This window comes from Podarcis tiliguerta, assembly GCF_965153285.1.
Source record: "Podarcis tiliguerta genome assembly, chromosome: 1".
Lineage (NCBI taxonomy): Eukaryota > Metazoa > Chordata > Lepidosauria > Squamata > Lacertidae > Podarcis > Podarcis tiliguerta.
In genome coordinates this window covers 1,457,448-1,483,938 of record NC_139534.1, presented here as the reverse complement: position 1 = coordinate 1,483,938, position 26,491 = coordinate 1,457,448, and the positions used below count along the sequence as shown (strand labels likewise).

The 26,491-nt window shown below is 41.9% G+C and overlaps 1 protein-coding gene across 6 annotated transcripts in view; it reads left to right on the top strand.

Moving 5' to 3' along the window:
- ERBB4 (erb-b2 receptor tyrosine kinase 4) overlaps nt 1–26,491 on the top strand; it is a 757,628-nt gene that overhangs the window by 481,682 nt on the left and 249,455 nt on the right. The window contains exon 1 of one of the 6 annotated variants that reach the window (XM_083399761.1): nt 19,127–19,210. The exons of the other annotated variants lie outside the window; for them this stretch is intronic. The gene's annotated coding sequence lies outside the window, so the exon portion shown is untranslated. Of the gene's footprint in view, nt 1–19,126; nt 19,211–26,491 lie in introns of those variants that run through there. 6 annotated transcript variants of the gene reach the window in all.

The following is a 26,491-nucleotide window of genomic DNA, read 5'->3' as shown; positions in this document are numbered from 1 at the left end:
CATCTATTCTTGGATATCACAATGTTACTATTATGTTCCATGTTATTCCCTGGTAATACTGTGCAGTATAGATGAAACATTATGGGATAATCAACACCTTTCAAGGGCTGTTGCTTCTCTCCTGGCTCTTCCGAAATACAGTGAATATTGTGTAGCAACAAATAAATGTTTGATGACTCGATACATATGCAATGAAAGTGACTTTTTATATCGTTTAAATCCATTCAGTTATTTATTTTCATGTTTGCAATTGCCGACATCTCAAGACAGAAATAAAAATGAGTATGTCACCCTGGCTTGCAGTTACATTTGCACAATTTTCATTTCAGATAATGTAACAGGTGCATTTCTATCTGATGGTGGGCGCTGCAGAGTTTATTGTTTTAAAGGATGATATATTTCTGTTTACCCTGAAATTAATCATGATGAAATACCAAAAGATCTACATCTTTCTTAGACATTGGCAGGAAGGTATTGAGAGATTGCCTCTCCCATGGCGTTTGTTCACCTTTGTGGGTAGTTGCGGAATAGATGCAGAATGTAAAAGCTCTAAGTAAACAGATGAGTTACGAAAAGAAGATCAACTTTGTCTCTGAGAAGAAAGCAGGGACCTCAAGTCTGACTGGAGTCACTGGACTTTGATACAGTGGGTTTGGACATGCATGTGGGTTGCTGGTGGGGAGGCTTGCATTCTGAGATTTTAGGAAACTGCCACTCTCTCAGCCCCAAACGGGGACCCAAGCTTCATGATTAGAAGGAATTGTATATTGCATCCTAGGGACATAAGTGCATTTTGTGTCCTGCTTATTTAATTGTTGGCCTTTTTGGCTGGGTATCAAGCTTCTTTGGCTTTTGCTAGAGAGAAGAGGCTGAAAGTTGCCACCTGGCTGCTTTTTTCTCCATAGTTCCTCCCTGACCAGGAAGGATCTCAGAGGTTCTTTCTCTGGGTCTCTCTTTTCCTCTTCTTTTATATGCGACTCTTCTGCCATGCCCACATTTCAGGACCCTTTCCTTGCTCACAAATAGCTCCTGGTGAACAAGCAGGCCACTCCTCATGAGGCAGCCATGCTCTCTGAGCCTACAGCAGGCATAGGCAAACTTGGCCCTCTAGATGTTTTGGGACTACAATTCCCATCATCCCTGACCACTGGTTCTGTTAGGTAGGGATCATGGGAGTTGTAGTCCCAAAACATCTGGAGGGCCGAGTTTGCCTATGTCTGGCCTAGAGATTTGCCTCAGGCTGCAGGAGGGAGGGAGGGAGGTATCTCCCCCAGGGGTGGAAGGACGTATCAATCCACTACTCTCTGCTTCTCATTTTTCCAATCCAGTTTCTGCATGAATTCTTCATGAAAATTCATAAGCATTCTTAGTGCAAATTTATGCTACTAAATACATCTTTATGCAGTTTTGACTAATGTACAGTTTTCCCTAATGCAATGCATTTTTCTTTGTTATTAGCACTAATATGTTAATTTTTACACACAATCTCCCTACCATATACATTTTTGCAAACATTTGTTGGTGAGCTTGATCACTGAATTCAGGCAAGTGAATTTTGAAGGATGGTTGCATTTCAGTCCTTGTATTCTCTTGGAAAGTGTGAATTTGATAGATTCATCATTAAATGCAAATTGAATCTGATTTCTCCCCATCTCCACCTGGGACTGGCCACCTATTGCTTCTTTGACAGAATTGTTGCTTCCTCCATGAGGACCCCCCTCCCCCAATCCAGGACTGCACTTTCTTTTTCCTTCAATCCCAGTCTGGGACCCCACTGCACATCTGGGACCTCGGCAAGCTAGTTTGCCTCTGGATCTGTACAGAAATCTTGTCCCTTTTTAATGTAAACAAGCCATGAGCACCCTACACAGTAATCATATATTCGAGTTCCATAGAGAAACCTCCTTGAATCCTTAAAATGCAGCTGTTGACTTTCTGAATGTGTTCTTGCCTGCTTTGCTCTGCTGAAGTGTGTGGGTGTGTTGAAGGTAATGTGATGGTATTTTGTACTTTTCAGCATGAGTTGTTTTTATTTTTTAGCAACCCCTTATTTTCTAACTGAGGGCTTTAATGTAAACATGCCTGAAATTAAAAGAACTTAAACACTGCAGGAAAGTGAATTATAGGTTGACAAGTCAATTACTTCAGATGCATAACTTGCTTCTTATGCTAGACTTCTTCCTGCCCATATTGGAATGTCACTCATGCCCTCTTAAATTATGCCATAGTATAACACCTCATATTTGCAAAGTGAGCTATGTTTGTCTTTGGGAGCAATACCAATACAGTGCTTCACTGTTCCCATACACTTTTTAGAAAACAAAGAACTGAACTTCAAATGTATAATCTTAAAAGCATCTCTTCATTTGCACCGTGGGAGGAAAATAATACCAGCACCAAGACATTAATTTCATACTTTGTGCCCCAAAGTAACTATAAATCATTTCCTTTGATTAAAGAAAAAAAAGGGGAGTTGGGAATCAAAGAAAGGAAACGCATAATTTTATTCAGTCATGCTGGGAGGGGAGTGGGTACCAAGTCTGTAAAAGAACAGGCAATGAAAACTTGGCTTTAGCAGGGGTGGAGTTCCCATGTCTGCCTATTGGGGAATTCTTTGTCTGCTGTGTTCACGCAACACGTTGAGGATGAATCCAATTTGGTACATCACTACGGCTGGCTGGAAACACAGGCTTCCAAAAATCATTAGCGCTTAGATTAAAATGCTGCCTATAAAGATAAGGGAGCTGTTCCAATAACCATTTAATCAGTTTTGTTTTTTAGAAGAGTAAAAGTGTAGTCATAAAATAATTCATTTTTAGAACATCTCCATATTACACTAAATAGTGAAGAAGAAGAAGAATTCTCTCTTCCTTTGGATAGTGCTAAGGGAGAGTGTCCCTTTTTGGTGACAGTAGTGTAAGGTGTCTTTTTAGTTTATTTTTGCTGAGTACTGAAGGTACTTTTTGTGATAAACTAACTTTTTAAATTTTCACACCTATCTTTCGCATGATGGAATCAGGAGATGTTTCTTTATTTTCTTATTACTGGGCCAGATTTGAGGCCTTTCAGGGGGCTTTGGGAAAAATCTTTGGGAGGTTTTCTGAGAATTCCCCACAACTGGGAATAAGGCCCAGCCCAGGGGGAATCACCTACTGTTGCTAACCCCCCTTCACAGCCTTTCCAAAACTCTTTTCAAAATGAATACAAACTAAGGAGGGGAAGGGTGTGCATACATTAGAATGGTGCTACTGTGACATACACCATCACTGAAGATGGGTGTTTTCATAGATAAAACTTCCCCTGTAGTCACACAGTAAAAGGTAAAGGGACCCCTGACCATTAGGTCCAGTCATGGCCGACTCTGGGGTTGCGGCGCTCATTTCGCTTTACAGGCCGAGGGAGCCGGAGTACAGTTTCCGGATCATGTGGCCAGCATGACTAAGCCGCTTCTGGCAAACCAGAGCAGCGCATGGAAATGCCGTTTACCTTCCCGCCAGAGCGGTACCTATTTATCTACTTGCACTTTGATGTGTCACACAGTAGAGGTCTATAATTAACCATTTGTGGTAGCATTTATGTTTAGCATCACCAGTGCATCATAGTTCTGTGAGCAGGGCAGAAGCTAGGCTTTCTGTCACCCGGGTCAAAGACACACGTATACACACACATACACACACACATGCAGGAGTTGCCGGAAGGAGGCATACTGAGTGCCATCAAACCATCTTAGGGACTCCACTCCAGATTTCTGTAGGGTTTCTCCTTAGCCTTTCTTCTCCTGAAGATGTCTTGCAAGGCAGCAGCTAATGTGATGTTTCAACTTTTGGAACAAAATTGTATGCTCATGGTTTTGCACGTGAGGCAAAAAAACCACCTTAGTTGTAAACATCAATTCTGTACAGAGGAACTTTTAAGCAGCGCTCTTTAGCAAGCTCTGAGAGAGAGTTGGGGCAGGGAGTGTCCAACATTATAGGCAACTAGCTCATTGATTCAGAAAAAGAAAGGGATATTTTGGACTAAGATTAGATTAAGTGCATCACTTAGCTGGCAGAAGGTTCATGGTATGGTTCAGTCTCACGTGGCGTCATTTTGTAAAGCATTCAGCAGCAAACATTGCAGCCACAGTTCATGTGAGGCAAATAGAACAGGAGAGGGCAATTTCATTTCAAATTGATAAGCACTGTTCTCTAGCCTTGCCAGTTTGGATGGAGGTCATCTCAAGGTAAAGACATAGCAACTATCCATTGTGTCAAATGCTTTTTTGTGTGTATGCGCCTGCTTGCTAAGGGTGGTGCAAACCAAGATAAGGTATTGAGATATGACATGATTTGTTCCACTAAATCTCTGTACAGTGGTACCTTGGGTTACAAATACTTCAGGTTACAAACAGCTCGGGTTACAGACTCTGCTAACCTGGAAGCAGTACCTTGGGTTAAGAGCTTTGCCCCACGATGAGAAAATAAATCGCGTGGTGGTGGTGCAGTGGCAGCGGGAGGGCCCATTGGTTAAAATGGTACCCCAGGTTAAGAATGGTTTCAGGTTAAGAACGGACCTCCAGAACGAATTAAGTTCGTAACCAGAGGTACCACTGTACTTCTAAGATGCTGTTGTTTATTATTTTCTCTTCACAGAAACAGGTCTTAGTAATTCTTATTGATGCTCCTGCTTTTTTGGTGAGTGGGGGAGATAACAAATTTAGTCTTTTGTGATTCAGTTTTGGGTGCTAGGTTTCAACTTTGCTCTTACATTGATAACTAACGGGTGAATATTAGTTGCTGAATCAGTGGATTGATACACTTAGGAACATATTTTTGGGCATGACTGCTACAGCTGTAGGTCTGAACAATATAACACAACACAATGGCCAATAACAATGGCACTAAACACTATTTATAGACTAATACAAATGATCAGAAATTACAACCAAAGTCTCTAAATCTTCTTCTCTAGTCATGGTAGAATAATTCAAAAGTTTGATGTATACATAATCTGTCACCAAATATCGCTGGAACAGAGTTTCCAGATAACTACCGGTAATCTGTTTCGTTCAATGCTTCATCAGCTGTAGGTCTGGCGTGTCTAGGTTAAAAAAAACTACTTTTAAGCTTTACAAAATATTTTCTCATGAATCTAGTATATTTGGAGAGAGGAATGTGTTAAGTTCAGCACAAAGAGTGATATAGATTTTTAAAAATAAACCTAATGTTTGCTGTTAATTAGCACTAAAAAGGGGGAATCCCCCTATTTTCCTTCATGCATTCTAAAAGGACTCCGCATCTAAGGATGCTGTGAAGGTTCCTGGCTATCAGGTGTGCCTTGCTGGTTTTTCAGAAGTGCCAGAGCTAATTCTAGAATCACAGTTTTCTTTGCTCTTAAATTAAAGATGAAATTGGGTGGTGTGTGTGTGAAGAGTAATGAAATGAAACTGAAACTGGATAGCAGCGAATATGTACAAACAAAAATGCCTTTTATTATGGAAGAGATTTTCAAGACGAGTGATGACTTTTTTTCCAGAACTGGTGGAGGAACATGCATTGTAAACAGGGTTTTTTATTTAATTTATTTAATTTTAGCCTTGTAATGGAAATGGAATGTACAAAATGAGCTTAATGTTTCCTCCCCACCCGTCATTAAATTACTATTCTATGAATTTTCTATATATCTTAACAGAACCTCTCTGTGTTCATTAAATATATGCACATAATGTTTCTTCTCCAGAATAATTGCCTTGTATGGGCCATTAAGCTAAACCTTTTTCAGGCTGTCAGTCAAATTGCTGGAAAAACAGAAATAAAAATCATAGTTGCCAGATTGTGGCTTTAAGGGTAAATGACAATATTGCTAAATACAAGTGTTTTCTGACAGTTTTCGGGGTCAAATCAATTTTTTGATAGTGAATTCAAGAACAGGTAGTATGGAAATTGAGGTCTGAAAATTTTCACTTGAAGATATTTAAGTGGTGTTTGACTTGTTGCCGTAACTAGTTATCTTTTGTATGATAATGTCAAAAAGGAAGAGGAAGAGCAAAAAGAAAATGAAAAATATGATTCAGCAATGCAAACTATATGCAATGGAAGTAGGGAGACTGTCTATTCAAAATGGAGAAAGGGCATTTTCCAGAACCACAGTTAATGTCGATTCTGGTTCTGTATGGTCTATGTACAAAGAGTCCAATGAGTGTGTATAATGAGTCTGTAGACCCAAATAATATAGCCTTTATTCCCTTGCTTTTCGAAGAGTGATCAATGAACAGATTGGGCTATGTGTGCATATAGTCCATGTTCTGTCCAATGAATGATATGACCAGGTGCAGAGGAATCTTCCCCTCCCCAACAGAAAAAGATTTTGTTAGGTTTTCAATACAAATACATTTTCTCACAGGTTACATCGGTTGTATTTGTTTCTGCCCTACATGCATGAAAGAAAGAGATAAGAATTGTCAATGCAAGCAATATATATATGCGCATGCAAAAGCCTCAAGGGTGGTATAGAACAAGGGGGGAGGAAGGTAGAGGGAGAAGAGGAGTGGAGAGAAGAGAAGAGATTAACCACCACTGTGAGTTCAGTAGATGATGAGACTCCCCTCCAGAAAGATAAGTGGGCTGTTGGGGGACAAGTTTACCTGACAATGCTACGTGCCAGATTCTGTCTATCCATCCCTGGAGCAAAGCCAGATGTGTCCTTCCAGTGAAAGGCTATTTCTGTCCCTGGCAGCTAACAGTAATACCAGTAGAGTTTTTGAATGTGTGGGGGGCATCTCATTTTCTGTGTCCTGCATATACCACATAGTTTTTTCAGGTTCACTGATTGATAGATTTCATAAAATTGATTGATAGATTTCATAAAATTTATACACCACTTGATTTATTTACTTATTTTTAAAAAAGAAAACTCATTAGTTTGCAGGCGAGCAATATTCTTCATCTCTGAAACCCTGTACAGATATTTTCTATGGCTGCAGGTGGGGATCATGGTTATAATAGATGTCCCAACAATCTAGTGTACCTGACCTCCACTTTTCCTAAGGTATGTTTACACAGTGGTCTGTGTAAAGAGACTCCCAATTCAGGATCCACGCAAGCCTTTATTCCCAGTGTGCTGATTGTGAACTTGAGTCTTCTATGCACATAGACCACCATGTAGACATGCCCAAAGGTGTGTAGAGATTGGACACACAGAGCAGGCAGGGCCATCAGGAACAACTCCTTCCCCGCCTGCCACTGTGCATTAAAGATGCCATATGCGCAGTCTCACATATGCAACTGAAGCCAAAAACAGAGACCAAAGACTTCCCACATGGGACACGTCCACTCCTTTAATAGTTAACAGTGACCCAAAGTAGGAAAAAGGGGGTGGGATGATAAGAGGCTTCATTCATTTTTATTTACAGCTTTATTCTCCTTCAGAAAATTCCATTATCGAACAAATGCAATGTTTCTTGGGGAAACTTAATATCCCATGACTCTCAGAGGAACAGATAGCTCAATTTTGAAGTAGAGGTATCAACAGAGGGAAATGAGAATGCAATATCAGATCTTCCAAGTGGCAAATCACTGAGGGCCAGATGGTTTCAGTTTAAGGAGTTTTACAAGTATTTTTTTTTTTAGAACATCTGGTCCCTCAAATGTTTCAGTTCTTACTTTTTCACTGGAAACAGAATTTTCCTCTTCAGGGCTCCATCAATGGTGTTAATAAAAAAAAGAAAATTGAATCATGTCTGGCTGTGCCCCTAACTAACTGAGAAAGAAAAACTGCTTTCTCTTTTTCCCCCTGATAGTGCCTAATTTAATATAGACTGGTTATTGTGCATGGTCCATGTAAGCAAAGTGGGGCTAGAACATTACAAATCGCTCAGTAAAACCCTTGGGTACAACAGAACTGCCAGCAATATGTAAATAATGAGTCTCCCATGAGCAAGTCAAAAAAGGAAGAACCACCCCTTTATAAGGATATGGTGAGCTAGAGGGGGTTAAAGGACCTTCTCAAGTGTGGAATACTTCCTGGATAGTCCCTTCCAAGTTTGCAGTTGATTTAAAATCCCATTGACTTAAATGGACAAAAGCATACATGCTCACTGAAATATATCGGACTTGAAAATGCTTATTTCTGGCAGGTTTTTGCTTTCTGGCATGTTTTCCCCTTGAACCATATGCATCTTGAATTTTCATAATGTGTCATCTTTTTCATTACCTTTTATTCCACAGAGCAGTTAACGTGGCCTTCACTGTTGACTGTAACGACCAATTCCATTTTGTCAGATTCCCTCTTCCTGAACATACCCATTTCTCACAAGAAGTGAAAGCTTTTACACTTTGGTTTTGAATAGGCTTTTGCTATACAGGCTCGGTACATTGTAAAATTGTGCTTAGAAAATTCTCATCATTCAAACTTCTCTTTGGATTTTTGGAGTTTTGAATTGACCTGCATTGTTTCTGAAGTGGAGCCAATGCATTAGGAAATCTCCATTGTTCCTGCATTTTAATTTTCAGGTTTTGTAAAAATCCACCATGTTATGCATGCATAGTTTGTCACATCTTTCTGTCCCTTCAGTTCTTTGGCACCTTTTTCTACCTCTGTATTACCAATGCACACATGACCAGCCCAAGGGTCATGTACAACACAGGAAGCTGCATTATGCTGAATCAGACTGTGGTCTGTCTTGAGTGCCATCAGAGAAAAAGATGGGGTACAAATAAAGATAACAATAGCAACAATAATTACATCTATCTCAGTATTGTCTACACCGACTGACAGCAGCTTCATACAGGAATACCTTCCCACCCCACCTGGGGTCTGAGTCTGGGACCTTTTGCATGCAAAGCAGAGATGGGAGAAGGTAGGCAGAACAATCAATGCAAATCGTTACCTTTGCAAAGAAGGCTATTTTCTACACCAAGTCATACACTCAGTCTATCCATCCTGGCAGCCAAGAGCCACCAGAGTTCAGGAACATGTTCCAGTCAGACCAAAACTCTCAAGGAGGGTATGGCTGAGTGGAGAAGAGGACCACTTGGACCACTTTGTTTGGTACTGTCTTGAAAGGAATGGAGCTGTCCCTCAAACTGCTGTCAGCATCTGTGTTTGTAGCAATCTCTTTCTGAATTATTATTAACTGTGAATTGCTTCTAAAGCATTCTTCATAAATAAATAACATCTGCTGCTTTGTTAGAAGTAAGGTCTGAATCCACCTCTACTTCAATCCAGCACTGTGTGTTGTGGGTATAGATGAGAAGACCAATACTGGTATGCTAAAGTAAAAGTACAGAAACGATATGAGAAGAAGATTGGGGGCGGGGGGAGAAGCAAGTGAATATTCTCTCCTTTTTTTGAGCATGTTATTGATGCATTCTGCAAAATGCTTCAGAGGTCTCTCATCTTATTCTGGCCTTTTAAATTGAAGAAATCGAAACTGACTCAGATAGGTAGAGAGATATAGGACTTTGTATGATACTGTTATGTAGAACCACCCAGCCTTCAAGAAAGGGTTCAGGGGTGGTAACCTGAATGTTCCTCCATCTCTCTCTCTTCCTCCTCAGGTGCCATATAGCACTGTACAATGTTTCCTTGACTTTAATAATATTTTACATAAGCACTGAAACTTTGTTGTATCATGAGACTGCAGTTTGATATGTTTGTCATAGTTGCTCCTTGCTTCCAGCCATCATATCCCAGGCAACAACAATTTCTGTATTAGAATTGCAGCCACATTTGTTGATGGCATTAATCTTTTTTCATAGTCATCAAAATCAAACCAAAAAACAATTGTGAGGTTCTCCAGAACAATCTCTCCAAAACAGGTCAAATGGCCAATGCAGTTCTATGCAAGTAAGCATAAAATGATGCACATTTGGCAAAAAATAAAATCTTATACCATGTATAGTCCGATGAGTATTTTTCTAGCAGACTGGTGGTGGGCAGCTTAATAAAAACATCAGCCCAGTGTGTGGCAGCTGTGGAGGGAAATGTAAGTGCTATGCCATAGGTAATTGGAAAAGGGAATGAAAATAAAGCTGCCAATATTGAAATGCCTTTCTACAAATCAATGTTGTGACCACACCTGGAATGCTGTGTACAGTTCCAGTTGTTGTGCCTCATAAAGGACATTGTAGAGCTGCTGGGAAAGGTGCAGAAAAAGCATCCCAAATGATCAAGGTACTGGAGCCAGTGCTCTGTGTTGATGAGCTGCTGCTGCTGCTGCTGCTTATTATTATTATTATTATTATTATTATGTGTGTGTGTGTTTGAAGCATGTTCTGCTTTAGCTGCAAAAGCTTGGAAAAGGATGGCGATTGTTCCTGACCTACCCCAAGCCATTTCTATGTGAGAGAGTTTCGTATTTGGGGTTTTAAAAAAGTGGCTTTCCTCCCTGGAGACTGGGGGTGGCATCAGCTGCTAATGGTTTTCTTGATTGATTAAGAAGAGGAGATGGATAGAAGGATCCAAAAAGCCTCTAAGTCAAGGGTCAGCAACCTTTTTCAGTTGTGGGCTGGTCCACTGTCCCTCCGACCATGTGGTGGGCTGGATTTTTTTTGGGGGGGGGGAACGAATTCCTATGCCCCACAAATAACCCTGAGATGCATTTTAAATAAAAGCACACATTCTACGCATGTAAAAACACCAGGCAGGCCCCACAAATGACCCTGAGATGCTTTTTAAATAAAAGCATGCATTCTACTCATGTAAAAACATGCTGATTCCCAGACCATCCGCGGGCCGGGTTGAGAAGGCGATTGGGCCACATCTGGCCCACAGGCCTTAGGTTGCCATCCTCTGCTCTATGTCACTGCAAATGTGACAGGAAAATGATTGAGCCATAAGCTTGGAGACTGGAGGGTAGGACCCCGGCCAATGGCTTCAAGTTACAAGAAAAGAGATTCCAACTAAGCATCAGGAAGAACCTTCTGGCAGTAAGAGCTGTTTGACAGTGGACAAACTCCCTCGGTAGATTGTGAGCTCTCCGTCCTTGGAGGCCATCTGTTATGGGTGCTTTAGCTGAGTTTCCTGCATTGAAAGTGGTTGAACTTGATGATTATTGGAGTCCCTTTCAATTATATTATTGTGAGGGCTATGATCCACTTTGCCCATCAATGGGGTCTCCCCTGGTTTTCATCATGAGTTGAATAGATAATTTATTATTTTTATATTTGACTGTAAAAATAGCTGCATTTTGGATTTAAAAAGAAAATTTGGACTGCTTGAGTAAAATTTGTATTGAAACCTGATTTTTATGTCCATCTTAATTTCATCTCGTGATGCAAAAGTTGTGAGGTCTTAGGTTAGAAAGATTTTGGCAGGGTCTTCTGAAGTGTTAAGTGTCCCCCCCCCCTAATTTTTTGTTGTTATTTCTCCATTTCTTTTTAATGACAAGTCCTGGCACTTTGATAGATTATTTTCCTTCCCCTCCCCAGGAGAACATTCATCCCCCTAGAAATCTTGGCAAGACAAGAAGGTAATAGCTGTGACAGGTGCTGGAGCAAAGGACGCATTATCCGAATCAAGGTTATCACTATAACATGAATCCTAAATAGATCACTCGTGTGTAGCTGCAAAATGTTTGGGGTTTCAGGGCCTTGCACTGGGCTACAAACCTCACTCAGCACTGAAAGCATATTCACTTTTGCATCTAAAGGAGCTTTTACATTCCAGTGAACCAATCTGTCTTTATCAGAAATTGTTTACACTTTCAGCAAGAATGAAATTTTATTGTCTTCAACAGATGGGCTGTAAGTGGACATTTGAAGGGCGATGGCTCTGTGAGTGGCACTGTGATTTTTGTCTGATGATATATTTTCTATTTAAGCCAGCCTTGTAATTTCAGAATCTGGCGAAAAGCCAATCATATATCCTAAGTATGCTCTCCAGATCAGAGTTGGGATTTGCTGATGAAAATATTTTGCCCTTCTCAAGATTAGACACAAAGGTGAAGCATAGAAATAAGTCAACGTCTTCTCTTCCCTTGATCTTCAGACCTGAGTCTTATGGTATCTTTCAGACTCACGGTTTCCTTTTATTCTTTCCATCCCCAGATCCAGCAAGCTTTCTTTGTTATAATTACAGTATTTACATACTTTCTTTCAAGATAAAAATCATTCCAAGGCAGCTTACAAGTAACTTGAATATGCTTTGGTAAAATCAGAACAGTATCAAAACTCAGCAATGCAGCAGGATCCTTCCACAGTTTAGCCGGTAACAATTGGCCCTGTTGGCGAATGGGAGACCATCCAGCTGGAACAGGATCTGTTCCCTTCACTTGCTGCTGCCTCTCTTCTGGAATCCTTTCCACAAGGCAGTTGGTAGATAGCCCCATAGGGAAAGTGGGAGAGACAACTCAGTTGGCGCGGCAGCCAGACACCTACAGTTATGTCTTCTTTTTTCCATGGAGTTCCTATTGGGAAGCTTGTAGAAGCTTATATTTGATTTAAGAGAGCTCATAAGGATCTGGTTCAAATCTGGGGATGAGAGACCTTAATCACAGGGGGTGTATTCTAACCAAAATATAGTCATTTACCATTATATTAATTTAGTGTGATAGCTAATTATTTGTTTAAATTACCAGTGCATGCAGTTGGATTCAGCTAGATCATACCTGGATCAGGTCCTGAATTCCATTCAGACATTTCCTAATGAAACACAACAAAATGATTTGTGTCATCTTAAACTTGTGCCCAGAACCTACTTCATCAAAAAATGAAGACTTTCACTTGATCAGTAGAATTTGAACTGAGTGAGTATATATTGAGTGTAAATGGGGAAGATGGGGCTTTCTTTGTATAAATAGAAGACAAAATGGCAAGCAGTACATAAGATAGTGGTAAGTGTGTCAAAGTACAATGCAGAGCACAAGTGAATAGAGTCCAGTCAAAACAAATGTGAGTACCAAACAACGTATAGTAAATAGTGGCTACAAGTGAATAATATACCTAGCAAGATCAGTACTGTGAATGACAACTTACAGAGGGAGGACAATTACCTTCTATAATGAGACGGCTACTCCCAAGATTCCTTAAAACTGACCCGGACCCTGCAATCATGCCACCTGTGGCTCTTCTTCATGTGCCTCTTTCATGTGAAGCCCAGAGGGTGGCAACACAAGAAGGGGCCTTTTCTGTGGTGGCTTCCCATTTGTGGAACGCTCTTCCCAGGAAGGCTTGCTTGGCACCTTCACTGCATGTCTTTAGGCACCAAGCAAAAACATTTGCTGACCAGGCGGCGACAGCCCAGGCCCCCAGAGATCATAAGGAAGGAATAAAGACTTTGACAACGTTATATGGAATCAGTGGCGTTGCGTGGGTTGTCAGCACAAGGCAAGTAATTTGCACCCCCCGCTGCACTGTCCCTCCCCCAGATAGTCCCTCGCTCTCTCTCCGCACCACACCGCATGCCTGGCACCCCCACACACACACAGTGGCCGGCGACCCGGCGGCTCGGCTCGGATTTGCACAGCCAGCACTGCAGTGAGAGAGAGAGAGTGAGCCAGGTAGGGGCAGAGAGCTGCGAGTACGAGCGTGCCCCCCCAGATGTTGTGCCCGGTACGGCCGGCCCCCCCTGCACCCCCCACGCTATGCCACTGTATGGAATTAAAATTAGGCCACAACTTTATTAAACTTCCAAATGTAGGAAGACTTGGCTTAGGGCTTGGGAGTGTATCCCTCCCAGGCCCCCAGCCGGGGGGAACTGAGGCTCATCAGGGTAAATGGGAAATGGGGGTGCACTGCCAGACGTAAGTGTAGCAGGCAGCCCAGCCCATATCCCCGCACACAGGGTAGTTCACTGACGACTTTTCAGTGTATGGCCAGTGACACCCATTATATAAGCCCAGTAAGGGGGGGACCCTGGAATCTCCGCTGCAGGGGGCTGAATCACCACTTCACACACACACACACACACACCAATTTAGGGAATAAAAGACTAATGGATTCCGTCCAAGGCCATAACTGCCAAAGTTGTAACGAATTGCTACAGGGAAGACAAAACCTGCCAATGCAGGAACATTTCTTCCCGGTCCTTCAACAGCAACCAGTCAAAGACCGTAGCAGCGCCCGCTAAACAAACCTGCAAAAAAGAAACATTAAACAAAGGGAGGGGAGGGAGGGTGAATCTCCACAGCCGACTGCCTGGCTATTGTTGGCTCCACCCCCTATTCCTAAATGGGGCTGGCCCCACCTCCCAGCAAAAAGCTTGATTACTGAGGCTGGGCGCAAACCTCCAAAAATTAACACTGAGAGGCAAGCCTGCCCCTGTTTGCCAGTAAGCTCCTTGGGAACGGTAGCACCACACGCGATCCCACAAAGGGCACCCACCATGTGAAGTGTGTGCTCATTTTCTAAAACTGGGCCTTTGGCTGATTAAACTATCTATTGTGTGTTTGTAGGAACAGGGTTATTGATTTGGTTTTTGTTTGTTTGTTATTTTTATGCGGTTTGTGTTCCCATTTTGTATTTTTATGTTGTGAACCATCCTGTGATCTTTGTGATCTTTGGACGAAGAGCAGTATACAAAGTTCCACAGTGTCAAATTTACTAATACAATCTAATTCAGATGTTATATGATGGAATCTTCATTTAAGAACTTTTTGGGGGGTGATCCTGGGCTTTAAAGTGTACTATAAGGTGTTCTGGTAGAATGAAGTAATACCGTATTTTAAATTCTCTCATTTGTGTCCATTCCTACCCTCATGCAAAGACCGTTTTGCCTGTGTAAAAGACAGGCAACAGATGATAAAATGTTAGATGAGTGGATACAAAGGTTTTGATGACATATGGCTGATACTGTTTGGTTCTGTGATTATTTTGTTTTAGATAGAAGTGGCGACAAAGTTGGGTCTCATGTCAGGAGTTTGCTTTAGGTGAAATATTCCTGTTGGCCACCACCTACTTCCAGTTGGGAGAGGGGGTGTCTGTGAGCCAGGTTAGGCCTAGAAATCCTTTGACCTGTGAGATGGTTTGGAGAGGTTTCAGCCAAGAGCTGTAGTGTTAGTGTTAACAGAGAGTATGAGGACCAAGCCCTCTAGAGCTTTGCCTGGGAGCTAAGGCCTCCTGCCAGGCTGAAACAATTGGGAGTGATTCATATTGTCAATTTGTATGACAGCATTTACAGTTTTTGTGATAAAATTGTAGCTATCACAGTAGTGCACGTGTGAAGTCATTATCACACATTCACTGTCATTTATCATTCTTCCTTATGGTGTCAGCTCAATGTGCCTATGAGATGTTAAGAGGGGGGAAATGATTAATTGTAGCAAAGGGATGATACCAGCTACAGGCATATGATAACAGCACATCATCACACAGAGACTCACACATCCTTTAAGTAAACTGGCCTTCAGGTTTCATAAAAAGGTCACTCAATTTCAAGCCAATTAGAAAAAAGAATCTAATTTTCTTAACAAGCTTAATTCTAGTCTAAGTAAATTAGGCCCTTTGTGGTATAAGATTACATCACATCAGCATTTTCCAGGGTTACCTGCTCCTGAATGGAAATTACCTGCTTGATTTATTAAATACTGTTGCCGTCATAGCTAGGATGTTAGGCACTTTTTAATTGTCACTCTGGGAGTTGAATTACAGATACATTTACCAGAGTAATCATCTGAATATGATACTTGTTTGTGTACCAATGGATTTTTCCTTAGCATAAAGAGGCATTCTTAAATTTAAATCACTGTTGGGTATTCTACTGGCAGTTTATAGTTGCAGTTCTGTACAGTGTAACACACAATATCAATATGTATTCCAATTTTTCAGGAAACTGAGAGGTCAAAGGGTTATGAATCACTAGCAGTTCTTCAGTGCTAAATCTGCTGGACCAAATCCCTAAGCCCCCGTTCTCACAGGGCTGTGATGGTGCAATGCATGCCTGCTTCATTATGGCATTGCTGTCTATTGTAATTTCTGCCACTAGTTGATATTTATTATTCTATAATGGATATTGCCATTGTAATCTTGCATACTAGTCTTGACATAACAGGATTTGGTTTCCTTTGGATCAGAGAGCACGGGATATTTCAGGTGAATTTTGTGATGTTTACAAATATTTAGTTACAAATATGCAAGTAGAGCATACTAAAGGCAAAACTACTCCAATACGCAGATTGCATAGCCAGAATCAGATTCCTAAAAAGCAAATTTAAGCAGCCTATCGAAGTATGCACCCCAGCTAGACACCCTCTGCATGCATTAATTCTCTTTGTCTTGTCTCAAAGTGCAACATGCTCTTCTTTGCCAAGTGCACTAAACATCCCCGGTAGTCAGGAGCCCCTCTGCTGTCATTAATTCCTGTTGATGAAACAGCACACAGCAAGTTTGGGACTATTCACCAGCCACAACCTAACCATCAATGGCCTGTCACTGACAGCACCTATAACAATATTTTTAGCCAAATGCAGGAATAGGGCTAAGTCAATTTGAGGCTACATGGGGAAAGGGAGTGGTGTAAAACCCTCCAGTGTATTTTGTGGCCGGAGAAATGAAGTTCATTTCCTGGCACTTGGTGGGTTCCCCTCCCCCCTTTTTACCCCAAGAGTCCTATAAGGCTACCTGTGATGCTAGCAATGAAAATGGGTAGAGCTCAGTAGTAGAGCTCAAGGATGGATTTTGCAGAGGAACATCACTCACTGTATAAAACATCAGCATTTGGAAACAGGATGTGTCCCCTTCCCCACACCCCTTCTTGGGTGATGCAACAAAAATATTTGGCAGTAGCATAATTGAGGGAAATCAAGGCAGTTCAGATTATGCATTTCCATTGGACTGTGTAACAGACTGTGTCTCTTGAAAGTGGGGTCTTTCCTGAAAATGTTATCTCTGCTGCCATGTGAAGGTTCAGAGAAAATAAGTGCCTGTGGCTTCAGGAAAACAAAGACATAGATTTGTTATTTTCATTTGAGTTCATTGATCTCATTGGTCCCTTCTCTCTTCAAAATAGTTCAAAGATCCTTTCAGGCAAGGCTCTAAAACATGAGATGTGGGAGACAGTTTACATTACAATTCAAAATGCTTCACCTTGTCTGTGCATGAGGAGGTCCCAAGAGATACTGATGCGTGCTTATTCCAAACCTTCAAGTGGCTAACTCAGGAATAATGCTATTGAATTCAGAAGCATTGCAGAAGTGCAAGTAGGGATGCACGAATCTGTCAATTTCAGTTTCTCTCATTTTCTCAATCTTAAGTCCAGTTCACCCCATTTCCACATAATTTTGTTATTCCCTCTCCCAAAACAGTCTCCACAAAAATTCAGCATTTTACTGTGCAATTTCCCCCCCAAACACACCTTTTTGTATGCAATATTGCCAAATATATACATTTTCTCAAACAATTTTTGCTACTATATTTCTAGTATGTTGTTTTCACACTTTCCGCTCAAATCTTGTTATGCACACTTTCCCCCAAATGCACATTTTTCTGTACAGATTGTTTGCTTGGAGATGTGCACATTTTCAAAGAGTAGCTTAGCTGCATTTTCACTGGCTTATTGTTTCGGGAAGTGCCGATTGCAAGCCGAACAAAATGTCTTCTCTGTAAGTAAGTGCAAGTGCCTTGGGGATTATACTGATCTGTAGAACTCTTAATTTAGTTGTATTTCTGAAATTAATATTTCCATGGCAATACCTACATCACACCCCATATTTGTACATAAAACATCTATGTATAATAACCAGTACATGTCCGTTTTGTCTGAATGATGGTATTTCACTACAAAGTGCTCACATTGTAATTTTGGCAGGGTTGTGTTTAGAAAAATGCATGGAGCACTGTGATATACTTCCTATAAGTCACACAATAAGGCCTACACAACTTAAGAACCTTCAAGACAAATATAGTCTGTTTTCCTTGTTCTCGCAGTCCTGGGCAAGACACACATAGTTTTATCAAGCCATTGGCTGACCACCAAACATGGCTAGGGAGATGTGCTGTTTGGCTTGATGTACATGATTGTGTGGCTGCTTCTTAAGCTCCAGAATAAACCCGACCTGCCTTGTTCTACTAAATCTGATTCAAGTTCCTCTGGCCTTCAGCCATTATATGTATTCTAGTCTTCAGCTGTAAGTGTCACTGAATTCAGTTGGGCTTATTTTTGAATGTACTAATGTCTGTAGCCAAAGGTGCCTCTCCGCTTAGCATATGAATTCCCTTTATCTCGTCCACCCTATTCATTGCAGGAGTAATTGCTGTAATTATGAAATAAAATTTCAAGCATGTGTTCTTCATGGCGATATCATCCTCTTTGTCTTTTGTCTGTAAGACATCTCATTCAGTGTGGAGAATAATGATGCCAGCTTGCTTTCTTAGAATCTTCTGCCTTTAAAGAGAAAAGCCTGCCCTAGTAACCCTTTTTCTTTTTTAAATTCAATTCATATATACTTATTTATATGTGTTGGCTGAAGAGCCTTACTATGCAGGAAGGAGATTCATTCTTCAAACGAGGAGTCAAGGTTGACTTTTTCCTCAAGCAATGCGTAGCATCTGATGCACTGTACCAAATTCAGATTCTCAAGTATCTTTTTCTTACTGAGCTCTACACAATATGGATTTCCTGGGCTATATAGAGGACACACACCACCCTTATGTTAGTAACCTTTTTCATCTTACCACCCTGTGTGTGTGTGTGTGCTACATAAGAAGGGGGGCACAAACAACTGTAAGCATTCACTGAACTGAAAGGGACCCTAGTCAGATATTTAACCATGGTTCCCCTCACCTACCTGCTGAATCTGTGTCTATCCCAACTTAAGCACCTGCACTAGTGATTGTAACATAATCTAGGTGGCTCTCCACTCAGGACTCTGCCTGTTTGATTCATAGTTCCTTCAACAGCCATTCCACCTGGATTGTAAGCCATTTGGCATGGACCAGAGTCTTTGTGCTGTGTTTTGCAATTTTTTAAGTGCTGTTCTCATCATCATCAGAATCTGTCATATTATTAATGTGCTACATCTCAGCTGTGGGTTTATATGAATTCATAAATCTATAAATTCTCCAAGAACCAAAATAGGAAAGTGATGTGTGTAGGTAAGGACTTCCATTGTAAGCACCGTGGGCTGCCAAGACCACCTGTTGTGATAAAACAATACCCTTCAGAAGAGTCTAATCCCACTGTAAAGACAAAACCAAAGAGTCCAGACAGCACAACCCACAAAACATATATTTTCCTTTGCTGAAGATCCAGTGGCATGAGAATGTCCGTAAAAACAGGCTGTAGAAGTGGCAGTCTTGTAAGTACAGTAGGTATTTTAATCTGAGAGAAACTTTCCGGATACTGGCAGTTGGGTTCTCTTGTCCCCTGTGCTAGATGGCTATGCTGTTTCCCCCTTGTTTTGTTTTTTTTACCATTGTTTCATCCCATTTCAAGCTGGACAGAATAGAAGGGCCTCAGCTGCCACTCCAAAGATCACCTGATCAGACACAAACTTTGGTTCCAAACTTGCAGCTGATACCCTTCTGGAAATATGTTGATAGCCTTTCAAACTTCATTATAATATTTTTGATGCAAAGTGTAATGGATGATTCAGCTTGGCACATGTGGCCATTCTCTTATTAGTATTCTGGAGCAAGCTGTCAGCTAATTAGGTTCTCAAAATGTGAACTACATATTGCAGAAGTTGGGAGAATAAATAAGAAAATTGCATAAACATCAGACCTCCTGGAGTTTAATCTGTTGAAGGAATCCCCTAGCAAATAGGCTGTGCTTTTTAATTTTTAATTTTTTTGGATCAGATCTCAATATGTTATGATATTTCAACTGCTGTGCATGGAAACTCCCTACCCCTCATACATTAATTGGATGTTTACCGCCAAGAGTTTGCCCGGAAGCACCTTACTAACTTTTCTTTACAAGGTCTGCCTTTTTCCGACTTCAGTTTTACCCTTCTGACCCCTCACATGATGTCTTAAAAATAACAATCTTCCCATGCAGCTAATTAATTGCACTCACCAGCAAGCAGATGTTCTTTGGGTTTGGAAGGCCAGAGAGATACGGGCATGATTACATCTGGTTTACATTGACTTCACATCCAATTTGGAGCCCAACTTTTGAAGCTCTGGAGAATAAGAGACCATTGAGCCATGTATGGGAGAACTAGCTCAGTGTGTGCATTTTATGTCTCTCCCCACAATAACACCCCTTTTTGGCCAAACATCAACCTGTAGGTGACTTGAGCGGTGGCCCATCAAGGTTCCACTTCAAGGGAACCCCTAAACAAGAACTGGCTAGTCCCACAAATGCTGTAACCTGGTAGAGCTAATAGATATATGAGCCCATGGATGCTGGAGCTGTGCAGTATTGAAGTATGGCTGAGTTGGTAATGAATACAAATTTACTTGTTAAAACAGAGGAAGCAAATCAGTGCTGTGATCTGCCATGGGGGCCTGGATCAAGTCATTCTATCATGTGGTGCCCCACCCTGGATCTGTTCCCAAATAACTATTTTAAACCCCATTGTAACATAAGGTTAAATTTTAGTTTAAAAACATGATGGCGAGGGCCACTTAGCAAGATTGGAACCTCCCGCTTACCAGTTAAGGTGTCTGATCCTGTGTGACACTGCTCTTTCACAAGTGACTCCTCTTCATGCAAGGGAAGCAAGCCGCTCACAACAAGCACCCCTCAGGATCAGATCCTTCCACTTACCACCTGCTGCTCAATGGAAGGATCTGATCCTGTGCAGTGCAGAAGGAAGTGAAGGAAAGCCACTTACAAAGAGGCACCTGCACCTACAGGATCAAAGCCTCTACTCAGTGGCGGAGCTGCATGCTCCCCTGAAAGGCACAGATTACTCTGGGCCAACAGATGCTTTTCTGGCTTCTCCTGCCACCTAAGCTCAGGTGAATGTTTGCTGCAGAGAGGATCTTTTTCTTCAGCAACTCCTTCCCTATGCTGGGAAAAGGTTAGGCCATTCCCCTGGTTCACTGGGTTTTATTCTGCACTACTGATTTAGAGTTGAATTCAGCTAACATTTACTCAGAGTCGACCCATTGAAATGGTCATTAATTTCAGTGGGTGTCTACTGTGAGTAAAAGATAGCTAAAGGCAACCGTTAGTCTTTTTCAATCTGTCTTTATTTATGTGTATTTTAAATAAACTTTTCTAAATTGTCCTGTGAGGGGTTTTTTAATAAATGGAAAGGCAGAGCACAATTGTCTTAAATAAATATCATGATGCAGATTTCAGCAGAACATCCAGCTAGAGTGGAGCAGATAATTAGTAGATGGGAATATACAGCAAAGAGTTTTATGGCCCCTTGAAGACTTACTGATTTACTGTGTTATAAACGTTTATGGGTTATAACCTACTTCATCTAGTCAATGAAAGCTTATGCCTTTAAGGCTCTTGTGTTGCTTTTGCTATACACTATTGGGTTTGCCCTGAGGCAATCAGTGCTGCCTCAGAGTTTGGGAACTGGACGAAAGAATCTTAATGGCTCTGGGTGGGCAGCTGAAGGCTAACAATCCTTGACAGATGTAGAATGGATGGAGATACCTCTGGCATGTTCTGAATGGAGAAAGCTTGACTTCAGAAGGTGACACACCATCTGAGGAGAGTAAGGTGACCAAGAGATCCTACGTTACAAAGGGCAGTTCGGTATTGGAAGGACTCAAAGAACAGTCCTCTACTTGAAGATGTCCTCTAGTTGAAGGGACTGTCTGGTCCAAGTGCACTTTAAAGGCAGAGAACCCTTGACGTTGCCCATGAAGAACATGTCTGGACTGCAGACTGCACAAACATACAGGTCACCTGGTCACAGTCCTTCCCTCTGTGGTGAGATGTTTCATATTTCTATCCAAATTATAGTAATTATTTCTAAATTTGCATATAATCATATAAATTAGCATAGGGAATTTTTATTCAACTCTGTGTCCTCTTTTGTCCTCTTTTTGACACTGTGTAAGTGTGTGCGTGAACAGTAGGGTGTTTTGCAGGGCAGTGAAAAAGACTCTGCAGTTGGAAACAGAGAGGCAGACAGAGACTGAGCAGTGAGCTGAAGGGTGGAAGGTAACTTAAGGCACTGGGGTGCCTCTCTGGGAACCTGATGAGGAGCAGTAGATGTGCTCCTTCAAGGAATGCTTAAGCCTGTTTGGCACCACCCATTCTTCACTTGCATATTGGGAAATGAATTCAATATTACAAACCATCATTCTCTTCTGAGCTCTCCACCAAAGGAAGCCAAACCCTAGTGAGTTCTGCACTTGGAACTTCTCACTACTCAGGGTAGTGGCAAGCGGATAGCAATATTATTTTCCCTAGTTAGAAGAATTTAAATGCAAAATCAATAAAACAATCAGCTGTGCCATCCTCGTAAATAATACTCAGTGACTGGGATACCTTGGGAAAAATAGCTGCTGTTAGCATTCCTTCCCTTGTCACAGAGCTAAAAATGTCTATGCTGAATACAAAAGTCTTGCACTTTCACATGAGAAATAAATTGGGAAAGAAAATAAGTGGTGGCAGGAGAACTGTCATGCAGCATTTACTGTTGCAATAATAATAATAATAATAATAATAATAATAATAATAATCCGTGATCGAAGAATGGGGTGCCCTGCATGCATCTTTGTAGACAGAAGATGAATTGAGAGCTGCCACTGGCAGATGGTAAACACTACAGGTTGTGATCCAAATATTACATAGCAAATGGTGTGACAAGAGGGATGCAATTAAAGTAACAGTTGTGGCCATGCTGGTGAAGTGGCAGAAAACAGGAGAGAGAATGGGAATTGGAACAATGGAATTGAAGTATTTCAAAGATTTTTGGAAGAAATAAACAACCATCTATTTTGTTAACACAGTTTTAATTACTTGAAAATCTATTGCAAGATTTGAGCTACATGAGGCTTCCTTATCATGTGTAGATGCTCAGTGTGCATAAATAAATGGGATTGAATGAATATGTGTCTTCCCATACCTATAATCCCAAATTGTCACCTCGTTAGTGTGAATTCAAAGGCGGGCTTTGGAACTGATAGACTTGCTGTTTCAGAGCACCGTTGTAAAACAAGCAGAGATATTTTCATATTAAGTAAGGTGCCTAACCTAGCAGTTCGAAAGCACGTCAAAGTGCAAGTAGATAAATAGGTACCGCTCTGGCGGGAAGGTAAATGACATTTCCGTGCGCTGCTCTGGTTCACCAGAAGCAGCTTAGTCATGCTGGCCACATGACCCAGAAGCTGTACGCCAGCTTCCTCAGCCAATAAAGCGAGATGAGCACTGCAACCCCAGAGTAACTGGACCTAATGGTCAAGGGTCCCTTTACCTTTAAGGTGCCTACCTAAATTAGAGACTGATTTTTCAAAACAGACCAGCTGAACTAAATTTGAGTTTGGCTGCATCACCATGTGGTGGGAAGCAGTAGTGGTGTCTTTTGAAGACACTCGTTTATCTGTTACTGAAATTCTCGAAAGAGGCAGTGTGTAATTTGAATTAGTCTTCTTTTCAATCGGATAGTCTTCTCTGCCTTGCACAGTTCACTGCCAGAACTGCAGTCTCTTAGTGACAGCTGTGCTTAGGGAGTTTTTCTTAGAATATATATACACTTCTCCATAGCTGATCACATTGTAGAACCTTTGCAATAAGCACTCAGCTTGACACACTAATGATTTACAGTTGAACTGTCATCCTTGGCAATGTATTTTTGGAACATACAAAAAACTAAGGAGTTTGCATATGTATCATATGAAGCTGCCTTAATCCATTGGTTCATCTAGTGCAGTGTTTTCTGCTCTGGCAGTGATCATCCAGAATTTCAGGCAGACTTTCTAGCTACTTGATCCCTTTTTAACCAGATATGCCCCTTGTTGAACCTGAGACCTTCTGTGTGCCCATAAAAAGTGCTCTGACATGAGCAATGGCTCCTGTACTAGCAAGCATGATCAGTGGCGTAGCGTGGGGGGTGCAGGGGGGGCCGGCCGCACCGGGCGCAACATCTGGGGGTTAGGGTTAGGGGGCGCAAATCCACGGGTTAGGGGGCACAAATCCACGGGTTAGGGGGCGCAAATTACTTGCCTTGCCCCGGGTGCTGACAACCCACACTACGCCACTGAGCATGATCCAGTATTAAAAACTATGCACTCCATTAAAATTATTCACAGCTCATAATGTGATGTATGACAGTTTCCCTTATGAGATAACAAGAGGAGTGCTACCAAATTCCCAATTGTGAGAAGACATAAAATACAGGCACATTTCATGAAGAACTGATTGGCCACACTCTTGCTCATTGCAGTAGAAATTGGATATGGGATTAATGGAGCACAAGGCATATTTGGGGTTTTTCCTGCCAGGTGGTGGCAAAAGAAATAAATTTTGAGGAGACCCAGTATACATCAGAGGTCACCAACATGGTGACCTTCAGATGTTGTTGGACTCAAACGCTGATCATTCCTAGCCACTGTGGACAATGGTCAGGCATCAATTCAGTCAGCAGAGCATGTGACTCTTTATCTCAGGATCATGAGTTCAAGCCCCATGTTGGGTGAAAGATTCCTGCATTGCAGGGGGTTGGACTAGATGACCCCCGTGGTCTCTTCCAACTCTGCAGTTCTATGAATCTGTGGAAGGTGTAGTGGTCCAACAAGAACTAGAGGGCACCATTTTGACTTCCTTTTGTCAAAGTCCTCCTCATTGCAACAGGAACATAGGAATCTGCTGAATCAGGCCATCAGTCTGTCTAACTCAGTACTGTCAGTACTGACTGGCAGCTGCTCTCCAGTTATTCAGCTGGTTTCTCTCCCAGCCCTCCTTGGAGATGCCAGAGATTAAACCTATGCTTCTCTGCCACTGGGCTCAAGCTCTTCCATGTAAGTCTCCCTTTCCTGATAGCATTTTTGAAGGTTTATGAAAGTTCTGCAGGGGCTGGAGAGAAGAGATATCAGCAAACATACTTCAAGGAGGCACGCAGGCCAGATCCTGGCACTCTTCCAATGCCTGCTTGACAGCATCCCTACAATATAGCTGCCTCTGAGTAGGTGCAAGATGAGGAAAAACTGTAACATGGGTTGGAGACGGGTATGTGTCAAGACACTGTTCTGTGCAAGGGCTTCTCTGTAGTATAAATGTACATTAAATGTTACTTCCAATAACTGACAAATGGTGAGGTGGGATTTTGCATAACATATGAAAAACTGAAGAATATGGAACTCCCCCCCCCCTTTTGTATAAAATCCAGGCTTTTGGCTTGTGATTTAAAAAAAAACCTCACATTTTAAAAAACCACCAGGAATAGGAAATGCTTTAGAATAATGAAAAGTTCTATTGTGCATGTGGTTCATTGTATCATTTATCACCTCCATCTCTAACAATATGTTTTGAACAATTCATAGATAATATGTTCATAGATAATAGAATTAGGAAGCAGAAAGTTTAAGAATTTAAAATCCAGCTCAAGTTTAGGGAGGCTGAATCTGTTGAAAGTTACTCCATCTGCCTCTGGTGTTTCCGTGCGCTGTGCATAATTTTTAAAACTGAATTGGAGCTCCATGAAAAAGTGAATTTGACCAGGGCTGGGTTTGTTTGTTTTTATAACGCAAATAGTGATGATGATGATTGAAGTAAAAGTACCCCCCAGCTCACTCAACAGAACCTCAATTTAACAAGATTATTTAAATATGTAGCTGGCCCCCCAATGAATGGCAGATTTGCCTGAGTGCAGTTGAACTGCTCTTTTTTAATGTAAAAATAATTAATTGTGCTGCTCCCGAGAGGTGTTCTGTCTGCATCTGCACAGCATCACGAGCACAGAGGACCCATTTTTCCTGATTCTCGCCTGAAACACACTTTGGGTGAGAAGAGATTGGAATGAGCAGGAGCGTGGTCAGGGAACAGAGTCTGACCCTGTTCTAAAATGCTTTGAGGGTCAAGCCTATATATGATCTAGTTGGGATTCCAAAGGCTTTTCTTACTGTCAGGGGTTCAGGAGCAGAGGCACAGGAAAGGGAGGAAATGGAGAGCGAGGGGGAGGAGTCCGAAGGAAATGTCAGCGATGACAGCGGTCCGAGCTCTCGGAGTCTTTCCAGCGAATCGGAAGATTCACAGAAAGAGGCTCCCATGGTCAGAGCAAGGGGGGTTCCAAGGGGGACACCCCAGGAAAAAGGGGCCAGGGGGGACTCAGAGAGCAGCAGTTGGAAATCAGGGCCAGCGTCCACACCAGAGTGCAGTAGGGGGGAGGAGTCCCAGGCATTGGGATCAGGCAGCGCGCGCACAGCGGGAGGACATGAGCCAGGATTGGCCACGCCTCCATCGGAGAGCGAGGAAACGGTCGAGAGGAAGGTTGAAGGCTGCGCGCGCGCGCCAAGTTCAAATGTACAGGAGGGTGCAGCAGTTGGCAGCCCGGATAGGGAGCCAGGTCCCAAAGCCCGCCGAAGAGAGAGGGAGGAGTCAGGGGGGTCTACGTCTGCGTCGGAAGAATCCAGGAAGGAAGGAACCCCGGGGGGTAGCAGGACCCAGAGGAGAAAGGAGAGACGGAAGAGGTGGAGTAAGGCTAGAATCTTGAACTGGTGTACAG